We start from the raw sequence: 24,806 nt of genomic DNA on the forward strand, positions 1-24,806 counted from the left end.
TTCCAGAATACTCGGGAACCTTACCTTGTATGGATAGGTACTCTAAAAATTGTCTAAGAAATGCTGCTGTATTTTCTTTGAGGGTATTGTTGAGGGTCTTTTATCATTTTGTGTGGGTCAGTGGAAGAAAGCCTCTTAGGCCTTAATAGTGTAAGAACTGCCTCTCCTAGGCTATTGGTATATTTTTGTCTTACTTGAATAATTATGTCTTTATCCTTACTTTGATCCACAGAAAGCTCTGGTCCAAATTTGTAAACATCTTTAACAGTTGTTACTATACAGATTGTTTTTGTCTACTGGTTTTTACCTTGGTGGGGTTTTTTGACATTTTATTCTCATTTTCCCTTCACTTATTTATCTTCTGTACTGTGTGTATTTTTATCAATAGCCTCCAGTCCTTTTAGAACAAAGCCCATGTGTCTCTTTCCCAAGTCATGTTTCTTTAAGTCAGTTTAGGAAGTCAATCTTACTATATTGAGGCTCAGATAATATTGTAATATATAAATGAAACTTTCCACAGAAAAGAAAATCATGAGAAGAGACTTGTGGTTGCCAAGGGGGAGGGGGAGGGAATGGGATGGATTGGGAACTTGGGGTTAATAGATGCAGACTATTGCCTTTGGAATGGATAAGCAATGAGATCCTGCTGTATAGCACTGGGAACTATGTCTAGTCACTTATGATGGAGCATGATAATATGAGAAAAAAAATCTATATATGTATGTGTAATCAGGTCACCATGCTGTACAGTAGAAAATTGACAGAGCACTGTAAACCAGCTATAATGAAAAAAATAAAAATCACTATATTAACATAGCAATAATAATAATATCATGCGATCACTTTTTATAATATAATATCACCATAGTATTATTACTTTTGAATTTTAGGATGTAGCTATATGTGTTTTTAAACTCTTAACAGCTCCACAATGTCAGCCATGGACAGCATTTATTAAAACAGGATGTAGAGGCCAGATGACGCCTAGAAGTCTTACTGTGTAATTTAATCCTGGGTGCTGTGTTGTTTGGCTTCACCAGACTCCGAGTGTGCATATATAATTATGTGCGCATGTGTAAAAAGACCAGCCCTGATAGGAAAGAGAGGGAAGAACATCATTAGCAGAGATTAGATTTGTCTCTCCAGCTGGGCAATGTGCCTCTGAATTCCAAGGGCTTTCCCCAGTGTAAATTATTAGAGTGACTCAGCTGCTGTTCAATTCCCCCCTGGCTGAACTGCTTTTGCTAATGCTGTTAAGCCATGGCTCAGGAGGCAAGATGTCCTGAGGTAGTAGATAGATCCTTCTGCATATAAAAAGAAAAGCCTCCCTCTTTCTCATATCCACAATGGGGGTGGGTGTACAGTCTTCTCAAACCAAAGATTAAAAGGTAAATGGAGAGAAAGATAAACTGTGTGCCAAACTTATTATAGAACCAGGACTTTGGAAATTGTTAGTAGACTGCAATCATTCCTAGCTAGCTAAAGCAAATAGGAGTAATCTAATCCAAAGGGTTTAATTCAAACCAGTTGAGAGTATCTGACTTTAGATCTGTTACTGTCCTAAAATTGGTGAAGTCTAGGGGATAAACAACAAGGTCCTCCTGTATAGCACGGAGAACTATTCCATTCGATGTCCTATGATAAACCATAATGGAAAAAAATATTTTTAAAAAAGATATATATATATCTGAATCACTTTACTGTACAGCAGAAATTAATACCACATTGTAAATCAACTATGCTTCAGTAAAAAATAAAAATTGAAATCTAAACAAATTAACTCCACTCAGATAGCACTCTGAACCAAATTCAGGTTCCAGGCCATAGGAGGGTCTTGTCTGAAGTTCTTCAATGATAATAGTATACTAATAATATTAAAAAATGTACCTTTTAAATACAGCACCAAGGAGTTCCTGTCGTGGCACAGTGGTTAACGAATCCGACCAGGAACCATGAGGTTGCAGGTTCGATCCCTGGCCTTGCTCAGTGGGTTAAGGATCCAGCGTTGCCGTGGGCTGTGGTGTAGGTCGCAGACGCGGCTCGATCCCACGTTGCTGTGGCTCTGGTGTAGGCTGGCAGCTACAGCTCCGATTCGACCCCTAACCTGGGAACCTCCATATGCCGTGGGAGCGGCCCAAGAAAAGGCAAAAAGACAAAAATAAATAAATAAATACAGCACCAAGCACAAAACTCACTATAGTATATACATCAGCTGGTTGAGTAGAATTCACTGCTACAGTTAAATGATCTGTTTCAGTTTTTTCTATCGACAGCTAAGGCTATGTGTATTGTACTAATGCAGTTTGGAAAGACATGGCATTTTATTGCCTAAGATAGCCAACTTATTGATTATAGAGAAACCTAATGGTCAGTTTATCCATTGAATGTCAGGGAGAATAAATGCAATGCAGAGATAATATCGGAGCTGTAATCAAGTGATTGTTTTAAATCTTTTTTAAAAGTCATTTAACAGTTTTTTCTTACCAACCCTATTAATAGCAAAGTTGACCAAAGTGTGTTTTTTTTTTTTTTCCCCCTTCTTTCTTCTGCTTTTCCTTTGGGGAAAGTGTTAATATGCTGAGGAATAGGACTAAAATATAAAGAAGAAGAAAATCAGATTGCAACAGGATCATCCACTGATCAGTTTTCAGAACTGTAAAGTGCCCAGCACTGTACCTCAGCACTCAGTCACATTGTCAATATTAGCAGCAATAGTGGCAGCTGTACTTACACTCTGCATAAATAGTAGCTTAAGCAGTGCATCAATTACAATTAAATACTGGATGTGTTTGAGAACTTAACTACCTTACCTCCTGTTGGTGAAGACTTTATGAAGAAGGGAAATTTTCAACACAAAAGATGAAGGAGGGAAAGCTTGAGTTTTCAGTGAGCAGAACAGCATTATAAGAACAGGTGAAGGAGTTAGTGTGTCTCTAAAAAGGGCTCTCTTGTTAGTGGCCATTGCTAGAGAAGGTGGAGAGAAAAGCACCCTGATGGGGAAGGGATAATTTCTGGGGAGTAGATTGATGCCAAAAGTTCACACTTGAATATGAGAGCTGTTATACTCGTAATCAGGCTGTGGAAACTAATTGGATGGCTTCACAGGTGAATTCTAGCAAACATACAAAGGGGAACTGGTGCCCATCCTCCTTAAACGTTTTCAAAAGGTTGAAGAAGAAAGAACACTCCCAAAGACATTCTATGAAGCTACATCACCCTCATTCCAAAACCAGACAAAGATACCACCAAAAAAGAAAACTCTCTGCCAATATCTTTGATGAATATAGACGTAAAAATTCTCAACAAAATTTTAGCCAACTGAATCCAACAACATATCCAAAAGATCATACACCATGACCAGGTGGGCTTCATCCCAGGTTAACAGGGATGGTTCAACATATGCAAATCAATCATCGTCATACACCACATTAACAAAAGAAAAGTCAAAAACCATATGATCATCTCAATAGATGCAGAAAAAGCATTTGAAAAGTCCAACATCCATTCATGATAAAAACTCTCGCCAAAGTGGGTATAGAGGGAACATTCCTGAGCATAATCAAAGCCTTTTATGAGAAACCCACAGCAAATATAATACTCAATGGAGAAAAATTGAAAGCCTTCTCACTCAAATCTGGAACAAGACAGGGATGCCCACTCTCACCACTGCTCTTCAACATAGTTTTGGAAGTCCTAGCCACAGCAATCAGACAAACAAAAATAAAAGGCATCCAAACAGGAAGAGAAGAGATAAAACTGTCACTGTATGCAGACGACATGATAGAAAACCCTGAGGACTCAACCCCAAAACTACTTGAACTGATCAACAAATTCAGCAAAGTAGCAGGATATAAGATTAACATTTGGAAATCAGTAGCATTTCTGTATACTAACAATGAAACTTTAGAAAAGGAATACAAAAACACAGACCCTTTTAAAATTGCGCCCCCCCAAAATCAAATACCTGGGAATACACCTGACCAAGGAGGCAAAGGACCTATAAGCCAAGAACTATAAAACATTAATCAAAGAAATTAAAGAAGATGTAAAGAAATGGGGTATCATTAAAAAGTTAGAGTCGGCAGTTAGGCCAGCTTCATGGGTGTGTAACAGGGAACTTACACAGAGCCCTGCTCTTGGTTTAATGCTCTGCTGTCTCTGTCTTGAAATTCTTACTGTTCTTGAACAAAGGGTCTTGCGTTTTCATTTTGCACCAGCTCTGAAAATTTTGTAGCCAGTTCTACTAGTAACGTATGAAATTGTCATAAGCCCTTAGATGTTCTCAGTGTATCTCAGTACGTTGATTTTCTGTGGCATGCCCCCTTTCCTTCAAAGGCCAGCCAGCATGTTTATTCCTTCCTGTCTACTTTTGGATTTCTAGAAGTGGCTCTGAAAATGTTTGTGCTAGTGAATGACTGAAGGAAAACTCTGCCTCAATTTTATGCCCACCAACAATAAAAGCTCTTTCGCTAATAAGGTATATACAGATTATTTACTGTGATAGCATGATTGTAAAAGCTATATATTGTTCTCATTTTAATTCCTGTGGTCTTGGACAAAAGTTTTCTGATCATTGCAGAAGTAATGAATAATGGTTTTTAAGAAGCCAAATTCTTCTAATCAGAGAAAAGAGACTTGGTAGCCCCACATTCAGAACTTTTCATGATATGACACCACCCTATCGTTATAGCCATGCTGATTACTGCCCTCTGTGCACCTTTTGCTCTCCCAGCTGCCTGCTCTTCCTGAAAAATGCCATTTATTTTCTTGCCCTCCATTCTTTTCTTTATGAAATTCTCTTGGATAGGAATGTATGCTTTCTTCTAAGTAGCATGTCTGCCTCTCCCACACACACCTCCCTCCTTCCCCTTGGTATGGCTCTTCCTCTTCCTCCAAGGTCCTACTTTCTAGCATGAGTATCTCTTCCTCTATGAAGTTTTCTCTGGTATTCCCAATCAGATTCAGTCATTGCACCTGATGCTCTGTCATGGCTCATACAGCTCTTGAAGCCTTTCTTAATTTTGCTTTGCTTTCTGGTTACTCGTTTACTTTTTTATCTGACACACCAGGTTGTATACTCCTCCAGGGCAGGGCCTTCTAACGTGTCTCTATTCCATCATCCATGATATGATAATACAATGTCTGACATATGCTCAGTATATGTTTACTGAGTGTCTTAATCTGTACTGGCTGCTATAATAAACTATTACAGACCAGGTAGCTTATAAACAACAGAAATTTATTTCTCACAATTCTGAAGGCCGGACGTCTGAGATTAGGTGCCAGCATGATTGGATGAGGGCCCTCTTCTGGGTCACAGACTTCTCATTTTATTCTCACATGGTAGACAGGGCTAGGGAGCTCTGTGGAGCCTCTTTTGTAAGGGCACTAACCTCATTCATGAGGATTCTACCTTCATGACCTGAGCACCTCCCACCACCTACTAATTCCATCACATTTGGGTTTTAGGATTTTGGCATATGGATTTGGGTATTAGTGGTGTATTTAGCTTACACATGTCTTTAGCCACAGGACAAAACAAAAGACATTTTCAAACCATAGCAGTGAGTCAATTAGAAAGATAACTCTAGCTCCTTTACAGTATTATCTACTGTATTTAAAGCACCTGTTTGTAATTCCCTAAAGGTAAAAAAATCAGTTGATCTTATTAGAAATAGTTATTAAACTTTGAGAATCATTTGTGGGAAGAGAGAAATAATAAAAATAGAACTGTCATTGGGAATGAAGTTCCTTAGTATGTATAATGTAGTGACCCTGGGTGAAAGAGTAGTGAGAGTCCAGTAGTGGAAAAGTTTAAAAAGATTGGAGGGGCCCAGCGTAGTCAGGAAAAATTACCTAAAACGTTTTGAAGTCAGAAAAACAGGAAGCCTAGGGTACCACTTGACTCTCAATTTAGCCATCCCTAGGCTGCAATTTAGTTCTCAACTTTTCTTTTTGTAGCGCCTTCCCTTAATTAAATTATACTGCCATGTGGAGAAAAGACTTGAAATAAAGCCAGTAACATGGCAGGCCTATTTAGGAGTATGCTGAATACATTTTTTAAGCCCAAATAAAACAGTGATCATATTTAATTTAATTGAAACGTGTACAGAAGAATAAAGAAAATCTCTATGAGCCGATATAGAGTGACTTTCAGGATATATGCAATATATATATCGAATATTTTGTATTTAGGTATACTTGACTTACAACATTGTGTTGGTTTCAGGTGTAGAGCAGAGTGATTCATTTTTTTCAGATTCTCTTCCATTATACATTATTTAAGATATTGAGTGGAGTTCCCTGTGTTATACAGTAAATCCTTGTTGTTTATCTATTTTATATATAGTTGTCTGTATATCTAAGTCCCATACTCCTAATTTATCCTTCCCACCCCTCAAATACATTTTTATTCTATCACTTTGACTCCAAAACTACATCTAGCTGTTGTGAAATTTGAGTCTTTTTCTCTTGGTTCTGCCTAGGTTGTAAGTAAAGAGGGAGAGAAGAAGAGAATAAATCAGAATCAGAACCTGAATCTACTGGGGTTAAAAAATAATCAGGGAGTTCCCCTCGAGGCGCAGTGGTTAACGAATCGACTAGGAACCATGAGGTTGCGGTTTCGGTCCCTGTCCTTGCTCAGTGGGTTGACGATCCGGCATTGCCGTGAGCTATGGTGTGGGTTGCAGACTCGGCTCGGATCCCGCGTTGCTGTGGCTCTGGCGTAGGCCAGTGGCTACAGCTCTGATTCGACCCCCAGCCTGGGAACCTCCATATGCCGCGGGAGCAGCCCAAGAAATAGCAAAAAGACAAATAATAATAATAATAATAATAATCAGACTCTTCTTTGAGTTTCTCTGTGACCACAGCCAGTCATGTCTTTAGTTTTGTCCTGTGGCTAAAGACATGTGTATGTAGGCTAAATACACCACTGATACCCAAACCTGGACTGTCTAAGGCGTTGTAAGTGGGTTAATTTCCAAAGTACTGGTACAATTGGTGGGCCTTCCTCGCCCTGTTTCATTTTCAGTGATTATAAGATGAAGGCCATTTGGTAGACCAGGTATAAGGACTCTATGATTATTTATTTATTTTCATATTTTATATTTTAGTGCTCAGTTCATTTCAGTCTAGTGAGGTTGAATAATATCCTATTGCAAAAATCATTCTTCCTAATGAAACTGCGTGGTTTTTTGTTTTTTTTTTTAATAGACTCTGTGGCAAAATCGGAAATTATAGAGTAGGGTGGGGAACATCCTGGAGGAAATGTGGGATATATTCCCACAAATTTTTCATCCAGTAAAATAAACTTTAAAAATTAATATTGAAAGCATGCCTAGAAAGGAAAGAAAGTTATAAAAAGATGAGAGAAACCCTAAAGATTTAATAGGAAGGACACTTTGATTTGCCTCAATAAGTGAGGGAAAGGATTCATGAGGTGATTATACCTCAGGATATAACTAATGTCTTTTTCCTTATCCATTTTCTACCACCCAACCCTGGATCTTTACTTCAACCTTTAATTCACATCGATTCTGGGCTGGGAAACTCTGGATGGCTTTTAGATTCTATGGCCATGTAACCTTGACTGTGCTAAACTCTCAACCTCATTTTCAACCTCATTTTATTCTATAAACTCGTGTTTATTACCTTTCATTTAGAAACACCCAGAAGTACCTCTGTCTCAAAGAATGTTAAAGGATTCTAAGTACAAAATTAATTCTAATATGTGCATAAGTGGGAAATTATAATTCTAAAGAAATGTGATTGTGTTTTAACAAAGCTTACCATAACTGGAGTTCCCATTGTGGCTCAGTGGGTTAAGAACCTGACTAGTATCCATGAGGACATGGGTTTGATCCCTGGCCTCGCTCAGGTTAAGGATCTGGCATTGCCATGACCTATGGTGTAGGTCACAGACCAGCTCAGATCCAGCACTGCTGTGGCGTAGGCCGGCAACTGCAACCCAGATTCAATCCCCATCTTGAGAACTTCCATATGCTTGTGGGTGCGGCCTTGAAAAGAATAAAAGCTTACCTCAAGTTACACAACTAAGTGGACTTTGTCTTTGTCTAAGGCAGCCTAGTAAAAGTTCTAGGAAAAGCACCAGTGTCCAGTGTCCTTAAAACACTGTTTCCAAGGAAGGCTATTGATGTGTTCTGGCCATTCTGCCATTGCTCAAAACAGCTTGGGGACTTTGCCTTCAGAATGCCTTTTGCAGATCTCAATATTGAAAGTAGGGGGATGAAAAGCTCAAGCAGGTCTCTTCCCCCCTCATCCTTTCCCTGTTAACCATGGGTCTGTTTTCTTTATGGTTATATCTTTTCTATAAATGCATTTCATATAAATGAACTCATACACAACTTTTTTAGGAACATATGACTGAAAACATGTACTTGTAATGAGTTCAAATTATAATTTCTGAAGGGAGGCAACTAAATATATCTTTAAATTCCGTCCTTGGTAATAGCAATCTTTGTATTGAGGCACTGCATTCTGACTTTATTATCACAAACAGCTTATCATTCTGCATTTTTCTTTCCACTAGAACTATCTTGTACATTTATTATTTTTTAGCACTTAGAATAAATATTTAATATTTATTGATGTTCTTCCTTGTCATCCTCATCTTGGACAGATGGGACATAAACAAGGGTCCTTTAGTAATTTGCAAATTTTAGCTATATGTTGAGAGTAGAAATGGAAACTGTACCAATGAATAATTAAATGATGGGTTTGGATTACTCTCTAGCACAAAGTCAGACTCCAAAACAGTGACCTGAGATAGGTGAAAAATGATTGACCTTTGCCAGTATCAAATTTCTATTTTTGGTAAAGCTCAAAATGTCCTATCATACATTTTCTAAAGTATCATCTTGATTGAATCATTACTTTAAAAAGTTAAAACTTGGAGTTCCAGGATAAAGCATTGTGGGATCCAAGCCATGTCTGCTAGTATCCATGAGGATGCAGGTTCAATACCTTGCCTCGCTCAGTTGGTCAGGGATCTGGTGTTGCCCTGAGCTGTGGTGTTGGTTGCAGACACAGCTCAGATCCCACGTTGCTATGGTAGTGGTGTAGGCCGGCAGCCGTAGCTCCACTTTGACCCGTGGCATGGGAACTTCCATATGCCTTGGGTGTGGTCCTAAAAAGAAAAAAAAAAAAAAAAAAAAAAAGCAGAAATGTAAAAATCTAAAGCAATAGGATCTTTCCTAATATAGTTTCAATTACTCCTCTATTAAAATAGGACATTGGATCCAGAGTCTAAAGTTCCTTGCTCCCCTTGGAGTCTTCATCCTGGTTATCAGTACAGTCTTCTCTGAGAAATGACAAGAGCTGTTGTGATTTGCGTCCTGTTCAGCCTTCCCTCTATTAGTCCTTCCCTAGTTTTCTGCCTTTCACCTACACTAGTCCTGTGATTGGAGACTTTCAGAAATGATAATTATGAGAATAATAGCAGTCCAATTTCAGTTTTAAAATTCTCTGCAAATGACCACAGATACTACTTGGATATTTGACAATGATTCCTTTGGCTCTTCTGATAGTTTTAGACATTTGGCTGTGGTCCCTTGGAATATCCTTTTTAAAAAATTTCTGCTTTAATTTGATCCTGATGGACCATCATTAGAATGAGTTGTAGTAAAATCATTGCATTCACAGGCGTTGCTTAAATTTGGTAGGAGATCTGTTATTTTAAAGGAGGTAATGAAATTCTATGCATTTAGCCAATTCCCTGTACAGCAGGAAGATGTAATCTTTATTAATTCTTGCAACAAACAAATCTATTAATATGACAATCATATGGAGGACTTCGGTCCAACTACACATTCTGTAATGATGGAAATGTTCTATTTTGTGCTATCCAGTGTGGTTGCCATTAGTCACATGTGGCTACTGAGCATTTGAAATGCGCTAGTGTACCTGAGGAACTAAATTTTTAATTTAATTTAATTTTAAGTAATATTAAGTTAAATAGCTTAACTTAAATATGACTAGAAGCTACCATATAGCACGGTGCAAGTATAGAGGTTTAATGTTAAAACAGAATGGAGTAAACCCTGTAGAAAATGGGCATATTTTAGAATACATCATTTGTTTTTATTTGTTTCTAGAAATTTTTACCTTTTAGCCTAAATATAGAACTTAAGCCCAAGGTAAGATGTGAGTCTCATCTATGTATTTCTGACTTAGATCTTTCTTAATTAAATGGAAGCCCATTATAAACAGTCAAGTGTTGTAACTAGCAGCATGGGCTTGGACTTGGGCTCAAGCTTAGGCCCTGGAACTGGAGTCAAACTGGCTTCAACTGGGTCTTTACCACTTTAGTAGCTGATGGTGAATTATTCAAACACTCTGCTCCAATTGCTTTATCAACTATAGGAGTAATAATAGTACCTTTCTCAAAGGGTTGATGTGAGGATTAGAGAACTTAATATAGGAAAAAATTGTTTTGAGCAGTGTTTGGCAATAATCTCGGTAAATATTAGCTATTGCTGTTAAAATATTACTTATTGAACTGCTCTGCGTGCGTGTGTGTGTGAAGTTCTCTCATTCAGAAAGTAAACTGCATCATCATATGTCCTGTACTATGTTCTGAGGCTAGATAAGGATGAGAAGAAAGAGGGACAAAGTACAGAGATAAATAATACTTGGGTTCTATCCCTATCAAATTTACAGACTATTAGGATGAGCTCTTTCTCTTGAAAAATGTCATCACTTCCTTGCTGCTCCCTCTAATTCTAACAATCTTTGATTCTATCATTCCTAAGTAAGACCTGAAAAAGCAATGCAGAGATGGCTGAAGGACCTTTGACAACTTCTTGCCTGCAAGATACATGCAGGATTTGCCCAGGAACATTCTGTAGGATGTGCAGCTCTGGAAATCTGTTACCAATACTCTAGTAGTGCAACTCTTAGTAAGCTGACAATGAATTGTTTCATTTTCATGTTACATAGTATAAAACAAGTTTATGATGTGTTTTATTATATCTCTACTTCAGTTATATTTTACTGTGCAACTAAACACTCCAAACACTAACCATAAATTTAATGGGAAAAAAGAACTTCCATAATATAATTTCATTTAAAAAGATTTCCCCTCCTCTCTTATCTGCTTAGAATCATGAACATAGTTCCTGACAACAGGACCAACCAGTTCTTACTAAGCAGTATGCTATCATCATTTCCCTAGGCTGGTATATATTTTAATAGCAACAGTTAACAACAGGATACTACTTCATAACTTGAAAAGTACTTTATGTCCTTTATCTCACTTAATACTCACATAAATCACATGAGGGAGCCCATTTTTCAGAACCCATATGTAGCAAGCTTCCTCCATTATAAGTATTTAATCATGATGTGGATACATTTACTCTTCATTGATGAGATGCTTTTTTGGAACATATTACATGGGATTAAGACTCATAGATGACCTGAATATAATAAATAGTACTTTGTATATGTAGAGGGAAAAATATTCCCCATACTTCAGCCCAGGCAAAAGGAACAGATTGTCCAACAGATACCCATCTGCTATACGGCCCATAACTGACAAGTTTTTTCAAGTTTTTTCACCAAACCAAAAGCTCTAGAAGTCAGGGGGAGACCTATTACTGGCAGGGACTCAGCTCCGCTTGTTGCATTTCCATCTTTGGCCATTATGTCTTGGCCTTTAGCAGGAGGATCTCTATTGGCATGATGCTTAGGGTCAGATTCATTTTCAGTCCTTCTCAAAGCCCTCTGTTCTGTGCCCGTGGAGGTTCCATCAATGGACTTCCTTGCCTTCTTGCTTTCTATTGGGTTCAACCAATGGGAAGCACCTGCAGCATCTCAGAGAGCAAGAGGAGAGTGAGGTTGGGTTCAATATTAATTCCCCTGGCTCCCACCCTATCAGTTCATTGAACTTTGGTTTTATCCCTCTACCAAAAGCCACAGCTCTTGTTGGGTGACTTTCTTCTGTAGTTATGCTCTCCAGGTTCTGACAATCATTTTTCCTGCCTAGTTAATAGCCTTCTGTTACTAGCTTTGAGGAATGGCACTATCCCTGTTGCTTTTCCTGCCCCCACTTTTGTAAGTAGTCTCATTAACTTCTCATTTGCCCTATTTGAGTGTGCCATCTATTTCTTGCCAGAGCCTGGACTAATACAGGGTCCTGAACCTACTTGAATGTTAGTGCCTGCTTCTGCTGCTTGCTCATTGTATAGGCAGTGTTCACACAGACTTCAGAAAATCTTAATTCAGGAGTTCCCGTCGTGGCGCAGTGGTTAATGAATCCGACTAGGAACCATGAGGTTGCGGGTTCGGTCCCTGCCCTTGCTCAGTGGGTTAAGGATCCGGCGTTGCCGTGAGCTGTGGTGTAGGTTGCAGACGCGGCTCGGATCCCGCGTTGCTGTGGCTCTGGCGTAGGCCGGTGGCTACAGCTCCGATTCAACCCCTAGCCTGGGAACCTCCATATGCCGCAGGAGCGGCCCAAGAAACAGCAACAACGACGACAAAAAGACAAAAAAAAAAAAAAAAAAAAAAAAAAAAAGAAAATCTTAATTCAGAAAAAATGATTATTATAGTCTATGAAGCTTTCTTCAGTTCAGCTCCCTAGTATATTTGGAATATGAATGAATCTCTAATTTGATTCTGCTTATTTTTTTCTTTAGAAACATACCAGTCCGAGGAAGATACATATAACATAGTAAACAAATGTAGTTATATGTTAATGTTCTGATATTTATTGGAATTATTGAATATATGTTTTTATTCTCGATGTCAAATTACTTGAGCAAATTTGTACTCTCTCCTAGTTAGAGGATTATTCATTTCTCAACATCTATAATTCTTTAAGTTACATACAAAAAATATTTTTTTCTTTTGTAAACTAAACAAATCATAGAGATTCTGAGAGTGGTCTTAGGGCCTGGGGCCTATGAATAGTGGTGTCCAATCCTGCAGTGTAGACCATTGCTTATTTCTGCACAAAGCCTCTTTACTTAACCCCTTGGAAATAAATGGTCTTTTCATTATAAAATAGAAATAACCATGCTTTGGAACAACTTTTAGGTTGCCTTTTTCCATGGTTATATCCCTAGAGTGGCCAAGGATAAATTTGTTGTAAAATACATGTACTCATTTTATCTCACTCCTTTAACCATATGAATATTATTATTAATAAAGAATATTCTCTTATTTTAAAATGTTTATTAATTTAAAATATAAACAGAAAAACTTTATTAAGTGCTTACTCTGTGCCAGGTTATAGGTTAAGCACCCTTTAAGTATTATCTCACGAAGCCCTCATTACAACCCTATGAGGTAAATACTCTTATTTTGAGGTAAATACTCTGCAGAAACTGAGACACACACAGATAAGGAACTTCCACAGGGACAGAATCAATATTCAAACCAGACAGTTTAAATCCAGAGCATGTGTTTTACTACAGTGTTAAATTGACCAATTACAGACTTTTTTTTCTCTTAGTGTTATCAATTTCATTTTTTTATTACTCAATGAATTTATTACATTTATAGTTGTACATTGATCATCACAATCCAATTTCATAGGATTTCCATCCCACAACCCCAGCACATCCCCCCACCCCCCGAACTATCTCCTAATCATGGACTATTTTTTATGATTTTTCTAAGTTTGTGAGAAGTTGCAGTTGTGCCAAGTTCTCTAGGCCTAAAGCCACAACAAACATTTTAGACTGCCTGTGGGATGGTGTCTTCATGGAGACAATGAAGCCAAGCTGCCTGAAGACAGTATGTTGCCAGGAAGATGGGTGAGACTAGAGTAGAATTAGGCAGCCCTTGAGAAGCAGAACGTCATCGTGTGTACATAACGTGATGTAGAAACATGGGCATCTTTAGGGAAGAAAGTTCCATAATCTCCTTTGGGAACACAGTTCTGCAGTGGTTCTATTATGTTGTAATCGCTCTTTTTTAAAAACATAAGCAATTGGGCTTCCCCTGTGGCTCACAACATAACTACTTAACCATTGTCTCTGCAACAGCTCTGATTCAGTCCCTGGCCTGGGAACTTCCACATGCTGTGGGAATGGCCACATGTTTAAAAACAATGAATAAAATTAAAAAATAAAATAAAATAAACATAAGCAATCTTACCCTAGAGACTTTTTTTTTTTTCTTTTTACAGCCACACCTGCAGCATATGGAAGTTCCTGGGCTAGGGAATGAATTGGAGCTACAGCTGCCAGCCTACACCACAGCTTGCAGCAACATCAGATCCTTAACCCACTGAGTGAGGCCAGGGATCAAACCTGCATCCTCACAGAAACTATGTTGTGTTTTTAACCCACTGAGCCAAATGGGAGCTCCTCGAGATATTTTCTACAATCAATAAAATCTCCTAATTTAATATAGCGATGTTAAAACCATGAGAATTACATACTTTTTTATCCCAAATAGTAGAAGCACATAGTATTAATATTCTCCCAAATGTTATAGCTACACAGAACCTTCCTTTTTTTTTTTCCAGTTAAAACCTGTAATGTAAAAGTAACTGCTGTGATTAAATCAAAGACAAAGGGGATTAAATATGAAAAAGAAGTTGCATACATTTGGGATTTTTCCCTCTTCTTTTGCATCTTACTTTTGCCCTTTTGACCTGGCATCACTCGTTTATTGATTCTCTGTGCTTTCATTTATAATTTCAAATGAATGTTACAAGCTCAATGTGACTCAGTTTCCTTGTATATTTATCTGTTCCTCTCTTATCCCCCTTTTCTCATTCTTTCACTTTTCTTTTTTTTTTTTTTTTTTTTTGTCTTTTTTGTCTTTTTGTTGTTGTTGTTGTTGCTATTTCTTGGGCCGCTCCCGCGGCATATGGAGGTTCCCAGGCTAGGGGTTGAATCGGAGCTGTAGCCACTGGCCTACGCCAGAGCCACAGCAACGCGGGATCCGAGCCGCGTCTGCAACCTACACCACAGCTCAGGCAACGCCGGATCGTTAACCCACTGAGCAAGGGCAGGGACCGAACCCGCAACCTCATGGTTCCTAGTCGGATTTGTTAACCACTGCGCCACTACGGGAACTCCTCTTTCACTTTTCTTAAGAAAAGCTTCTTGAAAGTCCCCTGTGGTGCAGCTGATTAAGGATCCAATGTTGTCATTGCAGTGGCTCAGGTCACTGCTGTGGTGCGGGTGGGATCCCTAATCTGGAAACTTCCACATGCCATGAGTGTGACCGGAAAAAAAACACAAAAAACATTCTTGTCTTCCCTTTTTCCTTCCTTTCATGCCCCCTAAACCCACATATATATGGAACACATTGACATATATCTTTTTGTTCTAGTTTTTCTAGTTAAAGATTTGGATAGCTAACAAGTCTTGATTTATTGTGTACTGGAAAGTGTGTTATATATGCATTATCTCATATAATCATCTAACCTATTCTAGAGGTGGATTCTGTTTCACCAAGTATAGGTAACAAAATTGAGGGTGAGAGAGAGAGAAGTCAAGTTAATGATTAGTATTTGAAATCAGGTCTGTTCCTCCAGTGGGTCCCCTCTTAGCCCCTTAAAGTATTGCTCTCTGAAGTGCATAGAAGGTACTAAATTGCTTGGTTGGGAAACAACATGAAAGTGTGTGTTATAGCCCAAATTTTAGAAAATCATTTAAATAGTTTCAGTGTGCCATGGGTGCAGTCATAAAAAAATTTCAATGGTCATTTCAGTTATTCTCATGAATCATTTATCTTAGAGTCTTGGATTTCCCCAAAAGAGACGGGGAAAGTACAACGTAACAAGAAAGAAAAAGGAAAAAAAGGGACTATATTTTATTGAGTGCTTACTATATACTTGATGTTTTTATCAAGAACCAACTCAAGTTCACAGTTCTATCTATATAGTCTATAATCCTCCTTTTTAAAAAAAGTTAGGTTATTTATCTTCTACTTTTCCATAAATAAATATTTTGCTCACATTTCCTGAAGATAATTCTTTACAAAAGACTGTTTGTGTGATCCTAAATACAAAACTTTTAGTGCATTAATGTGTAATTCATCTGGACCTCAGAACTTGGAAATAATCAGGATATGCCTTTGTGTCTTTCAGTTCTCTTATCAAGATTATTCTACCTTTACCAGCTTGAATGATTTTTTTTTTTTTTTTTTTGCTTTTTAGGGCGGCACCTGCAGCATATGGAGGTTCCCAGACTAGAGGTCACATTGGAGCTACAGCTGCCGGCCTGCATCATAGCCACAGCAACTCCAGATCTGAGCCACGTCTGTGACCTACACTATAGCTCATGGCAATGCCGGACCCTTAACCCACTGAGCGAGGCCAGGGATCAAACCCACAATCTCATGGTTCCTAGTCATATAGGAACTCCTATATGATTATTTTCTACTCATTAGTATTAAATATATTAGGGTATATATGTCTGGGTCTTATTTTTAGGACATTTTAAGTAGATTTATTTAGTTATTAATTTTCTTTTTCATATGGCAAGTCAGAAAATGTTGATTCTATTCTGAAATACTAACAATTATAATGGTATATATTATTTATCATAGATTTATGGAGGTTATAGAAAAATCATTCCTTTGGTCAAGAAATTTGTTTAGCTTTTGACTTAACATATATTTGAAACTTCACAGTTTTCTATTTTTTGATAAGATTATAGTCTACAACTCTGAAAATGAAGCATCTTTATTCATTTTAAAACCTGCATTATTGGAGGTTCTGTCATGGCTCAGAGGTTAACAAACCCGACTAGCATCTATGAGGACACAGGTTTGATCCCTGGCCTCGCTTAGTGGGTTACGGATCCAGCGTTGCTGTGAGCTGTGGTGTGGGTCACAGACGGGGCTCAGATCTGGTGTTGCTGTGGCTGTGATACAGGCTGGCAGCTACAGTTCGGATTGGACCCCTAGCCTGGGAACCTCCATATGCTGTGGGTGTGGCCCTAAAAAGACAAAAAAAAAAAAAAAAACTTGCATTATAAACTTATTTTAACTTCAATTATGGTTATAATTATAGGTACTAATATTTATAAAGTCATCTATCAACATGGATGTTGCCTTTTTGTAATGTTTATTTTTTGCTGGCTCCAGCATACGATATTATTAAATATTCATAATCTTAACCAAAAATATAGGTGTATAGTAGACACTGAATCAGTATTTTTGAATGCATGATTTTTGGATAAAAAGCTATAAAGAAGACAAGATAAGGTGGATTTGGTTGATGTGAAGTTATTATTGTCCTTTCAAATAGGTGGTTCAGTAGACAGTTCAGTTAAGAGAGCTAGTTGAGGTAAAGATGCGATTGTCCTCTGATCTGATTTTAAATAATCATGTACTTATAACTTTGCAGTTGCAGTAGAAAAGGCTATCTACTTTTTTTTTTTTTTTTGGTCTTGCTCTCCTTTTTTTTTTTTTTAGGGCCACACTCATGGCATATGGAGGTTCCCAGGCTAGGAGTCCAATCGGAGCTGTAGCCGCCAGCCTACACCACAATCACAGCAACGCCAGATCCAAGCCTTGTCTGCAACCTACACTGCAGCTCACGGCAACGCCAGATCCTTAACCCACTGAGTGAGGCCAGGGATCGAACCCCCATCCTCATGGATACCAGTCAGGTTCATTAACCGCCGAGCCACGACAAGAACTCTGCTATCTACTTTTTTTAAGTTCAAATCAAGATCTCAGTGATAGACCTGTATCCTGGGAAGATCATTTTGTGTTATTACTATGAACAAGTAATTTAATCCCAATTTTAAAATGGGGATGTGCTCTGAAAACAGAAATCTCACTTATGCTCTAAATACTGCTGTGTGAATTTTAGAGAAATAACCAGAAGGCTAGGATGACAGTATTGTGTTCATTTTAAGGCAAGGAATTGCCAAGTAAAGAGAAGACAGCTTGGGAAGAGCTCAGCATCAATCAAGAAATGTCAGCAATAATGCTTCCTGTAAAATGTTGTTCAATTTTAATCATCCTGCAAACTTTATCTGTGAAGCGAAATTTTCTGAAATCTTTGATTTACTCATATTTATGATATAAAACTCAAAATCTGATTTATTAGAAAATGATCTTCTATTATCAACATGGGAAAGTTGAATTATGTAAGAAAAACACAAAAATTCAAGGGCCATTTGGCCACATTGCCTCTTCCATTCCTCTTTTTCTCTGTGCCAAATCCATCTTGGCATGAAGCCAAGGTAATTTCCAGAAATTGGCAGTGCCCTGGCAAATGCACAGTACTGTTGTCTCCAACCCTTGCCTGCTAATTTTATGCAAACCACTTCCTCCTTTTGAGGCTGAGAAATTCACAAGGCAAGGGAAGTGTGCCTGAGGACAGAGATAGAAGTATTACCTTGTGCTCTTGGCAGATTCAGGAGCCCTTGTCAGGGTGGTAGCAGCATCACCTCAGCTGCAGCCCTGCCCAGAGAGCTTCCTCCTGATAAGGGTAACGTTCCAACCTTGCCCTTTTAGCCCTCTGCCTTCCCTTATATTTTCCCACTTGACTCTCAATGTTTAAAATACTTGCTCTATTTCCTGCCTATCCCCTTCTAATAAATTCTTGCTTTGACTTCTCATGAATTAAAAGATCCAGGGAGGAAGTTCTCTTGTGGCTCAGAGGATTAAGGATCTGGAGTTGTCACTACAGTGGCTCAGGCCCCTGCTGTGGTGAGGGTTCAGTCCCTGACACTGGAACTTTCACATGCTGTGGGCTCAGCAACCCCCCCCCCCAAAAAAAAAGATCCAGTGAGTTCTCCAATGGCCTAGTTGTTGATCGCATGTTGTCACTGCTATGGCGCAGGTTTGATCCCTGGCCCCAGGAACTTCTGCATGCAGCAGGCAGAACCAAAAAAGAAAAAATATCCAAATAATCAGTTCCCAAGAAAGTACATGAGCCAAGAGTTCCCACTGTGGCTTAGCGGTAACGAACCTAAGTCTCCATGATGATGTGGGTTCTATTGCTGGCCTTGCTCAGTGGATTAGGATCTGGCATTGCTGTGAGCTGTGGTGTAGGTTGCAGATGTGGCTCAGATCCCACATTGCTGTGGCTGTGGCATAGGCAGGCAGCTGCAGCTCCAATTTTACCCCTAATCTGGGCAACTTCATAGGCTGCAGGTGCGACCCTAAAAAGAAAAAAAACAAAAAAGAAAAAACAAACAAAAAAAGAGTACATGAGCCAGATCTGAACAGAAAAGAAGAGCTGAAGGGACAAAGGCAGAGGCAGAGACCGTGAGGCTGCTTGTACTCCCTTAGCTTCCGCTCACCAGCTCCTTCACTGTGCAGTGGCAGTGTGTGGGTGTACATACAAACACAGGTAAAATTTAGATATTTTTATCCTCCTACACTCTTTTTACATGTGGAGTCAGCTCTGTTCATATTTGAATATAGTCATGGTGATGATTTCTTTCCCTTTGTTCTGTGCTTCTCCATTTCCCTGCCTTTCTTTGTTGGTTGCGAATGGACTTGATACTCTTGGTGAGCAGAGGAAAGCCTCTCTGACTACACATGTTTAAACACACCTTGAGGTTTCCATCACCTCTGCCCACTCCCAGAACAACCGAATCACCAGTAGCTGGGTGCCCTGCAGGTGCAGAGTCACCCCTCTAAATGGGTGCTTGTGCTTCCTTGGATGAAGCATTGGTGCATCTAGAGTAACACTGTGGGTTATTATCATTTTTGTCATCAGTGATTATGCTATCATGGCTATTTGTTTCTATTTGTTGGAAAAAACAACCAGACTAGGGGACAAGCATAGGATGAGGAAAGAGGACCCATTCCAGCTCTGCCACTAATCTGTTATATTGAGCAAGTCAGCATTCTCTCTGGGATTTGATTCTAGTATGTAAAGCACGTGGGTTGGACTCTGTTCTTTGAAGGTCCTGTTATGCCTTGATTTCTTAAATATCAAACTGAATGTGGTAACCATGCTGAAATTGTTTTCTTTAGACACATCCCCAGTGCCTATGGGAACATGTCCCCTTCATGTGCACCAATAACCTCTTAGAAATGGGAGGAGATTACAAAGCAAACACAGGTTTTTCTAACGTTTTGTATATGAGCTCATTCCAGTATGGTGTCATCAGGGAGAATCTCAGGATAAAAATGGGCAAAGTGGAAATTTATAGTATAAAATCCTATAGTTTGATTCAAAGGACAAATTGCACAAATAGGTGTTTGGCTGAAATTCACTTACACATTTGGGTATTTGCATTATCCTCAAGTCTGATGTGAACCAACAGCAAAGTGTATGCCCTGTGCTGTAAATGATAATCATGAGTCCCAACAAGCAAAGACAGACTAGAAGCAACTGCTGAGGCCGTGGCCAGGTCAGATAGAAAAAAGTCAGCTGTCTTAAAAAAGATCAGGCAGAGCAAGGTCAAAGAGGAAGAAGGCAAGGAACAGCTCAAGGTTGTGGCAGGAGATCAGCAAGAAAGCAAAATTAGAGGTTCAGTAACCCAAAGCTTAGAGAAGCACAAAAGGAGCAAAGTGGGGAGAATGAGGGAGGGGAACGGGGGTCAATTCAGCAAACATCTGTCCCTGTAACAAAGGGCTCCATATTTTCTTTTTCTCCTTCCCTCTCTTCCTTTTTTCCTCCCTTCCTTCCTTTCTTCCTTTTCTTTCTTTTTCCCCAAGCTTATATTCCCAGGTAACTTCCCACCCCTTAAATTTCTCCATGCCCTAGAATTTAAGTACCTCTTAACCTAACCTCATCCAGTTTAAGTTTTCACTCTGATTTGTTTAAAGGGAAGAAGCATCTGCATTATGAGCTTTCAGAGCCCGTATGAGGAGTTACCTCCGTTGCACACTACTCCCCAGTATTTGCTGGCTATTTCAATATTTCTGGGTGACCTCCCCACCCACACATACCCTGGCCATTTTTCCCTGCCTCTGCTAATGCGTTCTCCCCTGATGTCATTTCCTCTGTCAATTTCAAACACATCTTCCTTTCAGATTTTCATCTCAAGTCCATTCAGCCCAGCCTACCTACTCCTGCCCCCATTATTGTTCCTCTCCTCCCACAGCTGTGGGGAACAGAATATGGCACATAGGTCATGGGGGTGGGGAGTGGGCAGGGGCTAATTCCCTTGATGTGATTATTATTATTTTGTCTTTTGTCCTTTTATGGCTGTACCCGTGACACATGGAGGTTCCTAGGGTAGGGGTCTAATCGGAGTTGTAGCTGCTGGCCTACATCACAGCCACAGCAACATGGCATCCAAGCCTTATCTGCAGCCTACACCACAGCTCACTGCAACGCCGGATTCTCAACCCACTTAGCAAGGCCAGGGATTGAACCTGCAACCTCATGGTCCTAGTCGGATTCGTTAACCACTGAGCCACAACGGGAACTCCCTTTGATGTAATTATTAACTCCCTAAGTAATGTCTTAGCTTTTAAAGGAAGAAAACTGTCTTCCAGAGACCACAGAGAGAGTTGGGATTAGAAAAAATAACCTGGTATTTAGTCCACGCTCTGTGACCTTTAACATATACCTCTCTCAAAGCCTAAGTGTCCTTCTGTGGAAGACAGGGATAATGACTTCATGCTCTGGCTTCCTTACACAGGCAATCAGATATTTACATCAGGGTCACAGAAAACAGCACTTTTTTAACCTGTTAAGCACTCTAAGTAAGTGAAGGGTTATCATAAGTGATGCCATCATGTTATAAAAAAGGCCAGGGAATTTGGGATCTGAATTTTGAGGTCGGTTTTAATTCATGCTCTACCACTTACTCAACATATGGCCTTAGAAGTTTCTTGGTTCTCTAGGGAGTTCCTGTTGTGGCTCAGTAGAAACAAACCCAACTAGTATCCATTAGGATGTGAGTTTGATTTCTGGCCTCCATCAGTGGGTTAAGGATCCAGTGTTGCTGAGAGCTGTGGTGTAGGTCACAGATGCAGCTCAGATCCCACATTGGTGAGGCATATTGATTTGACCCCCTAGCCTGGACACTTTCATATGCCCCAAGTTCAGCCCTAAAAAGCGAAAAGAAGTAGTTTCTTAGTTCTCTAAAATTAAAATGACGCTATTACAAAGATTATGGTGCTGGCACTGGCTTATACAGCAGTTTGCAAGCGCCAATTGTCAAAAGTTTAGTCACTTTGCAAGCAGATTTTTAAATTGTTATTAGCTTGAAATCTGCCTTGGTGGTAGTATTTATTCTGGGGAAATTGGCAAACACTACAAATTGGATTATTGGTATTTTTATTCTGGAGAGTAAACACATTGCAGATTATGAAATCAGAACTCTAAATTGTAAAGCCTCTTGTCTTACTTATCATTAAAAGTGGTGGGAGTTCTCTGGAGGACTAGTGGTTAAGGATCTGGCATTGTCACTGCTGTGGCTTGGTTTGATCCCTGGCCCGGCAACTTCTGCACACTGTGGATGTGGCCAAAAAATATATATATTTTTTGTCTTTTTTTTTTTTTTTTAGGGCCTCACCCATGGCATATGGAGGTTCCCAGGCTAGAGGTCAAATTGGAGCTGCAGCTGCCAGCTTACACCACAGCCACATCGACACTAGATCCGAGGAGTGTTGGCTGCAACCTACACTGCAGCCCACAGCAACATGGTATCCTTGACCTACTGAGTGAGGCCAGGGAACAAAACACACATCCTCAGGATACTAGTCAGGTCATTTACCACTGGGCCACAATGGGAACTCTCAAAAAATTTAATTTTAAAAATTAAAAAAAAAAAAGTGGTAATGGTGCTAGTAATGTTTTATACCCACAGAACCTAGCCAAGTGCATGGCACTGCTCCCAGCATATACACACACACACACATATACACACATTTATTTATTTATTTATTTATTGCTTTTTAGGGCCACATTTGTGGCATATGGTAGTTCCCAGGCTAGGGGTTGAATTGGAGCTGCAGCTGCAAGCCTTCGACAACAGCACACAGCCACAGTAATGCCAGATCCATGCCACATCTGTGACCTATGCTTCATCCTGCAACACCGGATCCTTAACCTACTGAGCAAGGCCAGGGATCGAACATGCATCCTCATGGGTACAAGTCGGGTTCTTAACCTGCTAAGCCACAACAGGAACTCCAATAAATATATTTTTAATTTAACTTGCGTTCATCTTTGTATTATTTTGATATTTCTGTCCCTGAGCTAAAGGAACCCCCATCTTTACCTCTCTTTAAATTCTTCTCTATAAAGTGCCTTTTTAAAATTAGGTAAATGTAAATAAAACCCTGGTTTAGTGCATGACACACCCAGTAGACCTTGAACCATCTGAGCTTATGAGCTAATTATCTTCTTTCCAAACCTTCATCTCTTCTGATATTTTCTATGTTAGTTGATGATATCCCCATCTATCAATTATCCCAAGTAAGTTATCTGAAGATCTTTCTTTCCGCTCCTTTTCCTCACCCACTCTGTCTAATTGATCACTAGGTCCTACCAATTCTACCTCTTAAATCTGTTCCCTCATCTTCATTGCCATTGCTACTGCCTTGGTTCTGGTCCTCATCATTTCTTACTTGAATTCTGCCTTTTGGGGAGTTCCCGTCATGGCGCGGTGGTGAACGAATCCGACTAGGAACCATGAGGTTGCGGGTTCGGTCCCTGCCCTTGCTCAGTGGGTTAACGATCCGGCGTTGCCATGAGCTGTGGTGTAGGTTGCAGACGCGGCTCGGATCCTGCATTGCTGTGGCTCCGGCATAGGCTGGCAGCTACAGCTCCGATTCGACTCCTAGCCTGGGAACCTCCATATGCCGCAGGAGCGGCCCAAAGAAATAGCAAAAAGACCAAAAAAAAAAAAAAAAAAAAAAAAAAGAAAGAAAGAAAAAAAAAGAATTCTGCCTTCTAACTGCTATCGTTTTTGTTTGTTTGTTGGCCTTTTTAGGGTCACACCCAAGGCATAAGGATGTTCCCAGGCAAGGGGTCAAATAGGAGCTATAGCTGCCAGCCTATAGCACAGCCACAGCAACATGGGATCCAAGCCCCATCTTTGATCCACACCATAGCTCACAGCAATGCTGGATCTTTAACCCATTGAGTAAGGCCAGGGATCAAACTCATATCCTCATGGATACTAGTCAGATTCATTACTGTGAGACACAACATGAACTCCTCTAACTGCTATGTTGACCTTCAGTCATTCCCCTTCCATCCACCCTCCACTGCTATGGATGTGATTTTTAAATCACAACTCTGACCGAATCACTCCCTTGCTTAATATTCCTTAATAGCTCTATGTTGTCTTGAGGATAAAATCTAAAAGCTTTAGTTTGCCGTATAGGTCCACCATATTCTGACCTTTGCTGACCCACAAGAGTTATATCCTGCTGCTCCCCATTACTCCCTCAAGTGCCTTTTTAGCAGTCCCTGGTTCACACCCCAAGTCAAAGTTTGACATCTCTAGACATATTTGATGTCTATTTTTCTGAGGTCTCATAGAATCTTGCACATATTTCTGTACCACATCTAACCATATGGAAGTGATTATCTATTGGTCTTTCCCTCTATATTGTAAGTTCCTAAAGAGTAGGAACCTATATGCCATTTATTAATGCCTAACACATTGTGTAGCATGTAAAAGGAGCTCAGTTAATATTTAGGTGAATGAATGAGAGTTCGAAGGATAAGGTATTTTTATTGGTTCACTCACAGAAGCTATTCATAGGGTATGTCCATGAAAAAAAGGGCTTAAAATTTGGATCTCAGTAATGAAAATGAAAACTAATAAAGTAGGAATGGTCTATTTTTATTTATAACCCCCAATATAGGATACTCTGGCTCCCCATCACCTTCAGGATAAAATCCAAACCTCTTAGCCTAGCATCCTTACAGTCCAGCCCCCCTGACT

The 24,806-nt window shown here is 39.5% G+C and overlaps 1 protein-coding gene across 7 annotated transcripts in view; it reads left to right on the forward strand.

Moving 5' to 3' along the window:
• The window catches only part of MAP3K13 (mitogen-activated protein kinase kinase kinase 13), a 181,475-nt gene that overhangs the window by 100,432 nt on the left and 56,237 nt on the right, over positions 1-24,806 (forward strand). The window lies entirely within an intron of this gene.

The sequence above is a fragment of the Sus scrofa genome, chromosome 13, assembly GCF_000003025.6.
Source record: "Sus scrofa isolate TJ Tabasco breed Duroc chromosome 13, Sscrofa11.1, whole genome shotgun sequence".
Classification (NCBI taxonomy): Eukaryota; Metazoa; Chordata; class Mammalia; order Artiodactyla; family Suidae; genus Sus; species Sus scrofa.